This window comes from Rhododendron vialii, chromosome 3a (genome assembly GCF_030253575.1).
Source record: "Rhododendron vialii isolate Sample 1 chromosome 3a, ASM3025357v1".
NCBI lineage: Eukaryota > Viridiplantae > Streptophyta > Magnoliopsida > Ericales > Ericaceae > Rhododendron > Rhododendron vialii.
The window spans coordinates 11774455-11777962 of record NC_080559.1 but is presented as its reverse complement, the minus strand read 5'-3'; the positions used below and the strand labels follow the sequence as shown (position 1 = coordinate 11777962).

General features: G+C 36.0%; 1 long non-coding RNA gene across 1 annotated transcript; it reads right to left on the bottom strand.

Moving 5' to 3' along the window:
- Positions 1-3046: 3046 nt before the first annotated feature.
- LOC131321007 (uncharacterized) lies at positions 3047-3508 on the bottom strand. Its single transcript, XR_009198435.1, has 2 exons — positions 3222-3508; positions 3047-3167 (listed from the first exon to the last, which is right to left on the bottom strand). It is a non-coding gene; the product is annotated as an uncharacterized LOC131321007 (long non-coding RNA).

Below are 3508 nucleotides of genomic sequence, written 5' to 3'. Positions count from 1 at the left end.
TTTTGTCAATAACCAAATTTCATCTCTCAATCAAGTTCACCAACATCATATAAAAATCTTCTCTCTCTCTCTCTCTCTCTCTCTCTCTCTCTCTCTCTTGTTTTCAAAAAATGATTTTAAAAAACTGTAACTTTCAGATTTTTTTTCTGTTTTCTTCAGAAACATTTTTTTTACAAAAAAACAATTTTTTCAAAAAATTTAAAAACTATAAGTGAACAAAGTGTGTTTTTTGAAAAATTATTTTTTGTTTCGGAAAACTTTTTTTTTAACTATTTCTAACATAAACTGTTTTTTTTCCTTCAAAAACCGCTTTTTCAAAAAATATGTGTGAAATAAAGGGAAAAAGTTTGGAGGGCCCATTGGTTTTGATTATGGGCAAAAAATAACCATTGTGGGATTTGACATTACTAACTTTAGCAACCTCTAAATGGATAATCAAAATCTGATGTGACATGTTTTGATTATTCACATTTGCTTATTTCACTGTTAATGCTCTCAATTTGAGGATGTGACCCCTGATTGGATATTTTATCAAGAATCGTATTTATATTCTTTGCTTCAAATGCATGTCATAATGATATATAACATTTCCTACCATCTCTATCTATTTTTAATAGGATGGATGAATCCATTTTTAATGCATGTCAATCTATGACGATCCATTTTTGAGATGGGTAAATTTGATTTTAGACCCCAACGAGAGTAATCAGAAAAGGTGAGCGATGTGAACATAATCTGACTCACCCACTTGATGTTGTTAGTTGGCAATTTCTTGTCTTGTAGATCTAAGTTGCCAAATTATTGCCTAATTGACATTCCTTTCGCAACAGGCAAATCCTTTTGCTTTCATTGTTACCAATAGATTATTTTAAACAAAAAAGGAAAAGGTAACCCATGTGTTGGCTGGCTAGTTGCATGTGAGCACCAAGACAGCACAACCATTTTTACTTTCAAAAATGACTTTCCTCTAAAGCACTGATAATTTAAGCAAAAACCTAAAATAATATAATAACCAAACGATATTTCATTCTTACTTTCTTAGGGTCAGCTAAGTAGATTATGCACAAAAAAAAGTAGTTTGGCTAATGGTATGCAAATGCAAACGTTATTTGTATGGAAAAATAGATAGTCATAAAATTGAGAGAATGAACTGTATGAGAAATCTGTCGAGAACACATCTCTATCAATGTCCGTAAAATCATTCATTGATGGGATGCATATCGAGAGAAGCCCTTGTTTGTTTAGCATTTTTCCAGTCCATAGAAACAATCGAAGTTCATAAACTACAACGTTCGTAACAAGTATTTTTGCCATCGTATGTGTAGGGAGGTATTCCCGAACAAGTACAAAACGAACCCGAGCACGGTCGAAGAAAAGGTCAACGCATTATGAACCAGTGATATGAGAAGTCAATGGTCCAGAGAGGTTGTACGATTCTTGGTGCAATAACACGAGATGTTATTGGACCGAATACAAGGAAAATTACAAGAGATGCCACTGTTCAAGAAACTTGTTCGGCAAGAGAGAGCCGAACAGGAGGAGAGCTCCTTAGAAAGGATATGGTCCAAATTGTTTCTTTAGGACCAGTTACATGTGAAGTAACTGGTCCAGGCCGTCTGTTCGGCCATGAGACGGCCGAACAAAGAAAGCTCCAGTCAAGAGTAGGAGCAGAGGGAACATTCTAGAAGTGTCTAGAATCACTGGTATTCCGTTACGGGATAAGATCCCAAGAATATAGGATCTAAGAAAGATACCCAACGAGTATGGGATGTTCGGCTTGTTATGGAAAGAGTCCTACAAGGATTAAGGAAATAAACTGATAAAGGAAACGAGAATCCTTGATATCCTGGGTTTCCTATACGAGTTAGGAATCCTAGGGCAACACGGATGCTTGGCCAGCAGGCATACGCAAATCTATAAATAAGAGGTAAAACCTAGAGGTAAAAGGTACGTAATACACCGCATTCTTATTGCTTTCCTACTGATAATTAGGGTTTGATTGCTAGTACGTGATACTAACAAAGGCATCAGAGGGCCTTTGTCACGAGAGGCAAAGGTGCGCTCACTCCTTGTCTGTTTTGCAGGACAAGGGTTTCATTGACAAATTAGGGTTACATTCAAGAGGCACGTGAAGCCGCTGCATTCTAGTGCTGTTCAGAGCACTACTTGAATTTATCCACTTACAGTATGTTGACAACTTAACTGATTAAGGAAAACAAACTGGAGCTAACGATAAAGGAATAATTTGACAATTAGAATGGTGCAAAGCTGCAAATTCAAACCAGACAAAGAATCCCGCAGAGCAGAACAAATAGCCGTGAACAATTTATTGAAAAGTAGAGGTTCCTATTTGGGCTTGGCTCCAGATAAAGAGAGCACAGATCGACAAGTTCCCTACGAAACTCAAAATTTCAAAGTAGACAACAATTGTAAGATGATTAATAACTGACCGAAACTTCTGTTGGTGAGGGGACTACTGCTCTTTGCTCCACGTTCTACCCAAAACTCTTCAACTGCATTGTAGCGTCTTCAATACCTGCCTTCTTTCCATCCGCAAAGTGCATTGTGATTTGTGAGTAATCTTGCCATCGTCCCTGCACAGTCAATCACGATACTGGTAACTGGTGCGGATTTTGCCAATCAAAAAAAAAAAAAGCAAAAAAACACATGGAGCAAATTTTATAAGAAAGATGGCCTTTTTGCAAACCACTTTCTGCCACTCACACATAAAAATCCCCATCCAGAGTTAGTTGAATGCAAACAGCAAAAGAAAGAGCATTAATAGGGCTTCCTGCTGGAACTTTGTTAAAGTTTTAAAAATTAAAACATACAAAAATTAAAAGATACTCCCTCTGTCCCTATTTAATGGTCCCAGTTTGCACTTTTTGTCGTCCCAAAATTATTGCCCCACTTCATTATTATTAACAAATTTCCAATTTTACCCTTCCATTTTTCAATCATTACTACTAACAGGATAAAAAAAAGGAAAATTTGACAAAATGAGTAGTACATAGTAATTTAACGAGCATCCAGTTCTTTTCCTTTCTTTTTCGCTTATCTTTCCCATTTACTCTTAACCTTCACAAATTTCCAAAACACTTTCTTCAAAAAAATTCACAAAACACAAGTCCTCCAGTGTACACTGATCTTTCCCACTTACACCAAACCTTCTACAAATTCACAAAAACATGTTCACCAATGTGCATTGGTTGACACCCAACCTCCTACAAATTCACAAAAACAAGTTCTCCAATCTAATAATCTCTTCAAAGAACTTGGTTGATTGAAGAACTTCATCCAAAAAAACTTGGAAAGTCTAGCGTGATTTGCCTTGAAAGAAGGAAAGAAAGATCAAATTAAGAATACAATTTGCTCCAAGGTAAATGGAAAGTTTTTTCCAAGTCCAACGACACAAGGAAAGAAAAGAGCTGGTTAGTTTTTTCCAAGTCAGTTTTTTTGTCCAATGACAAAAGCAAGAAATAAAAAAGCTGGTTATTCATAGGATTAA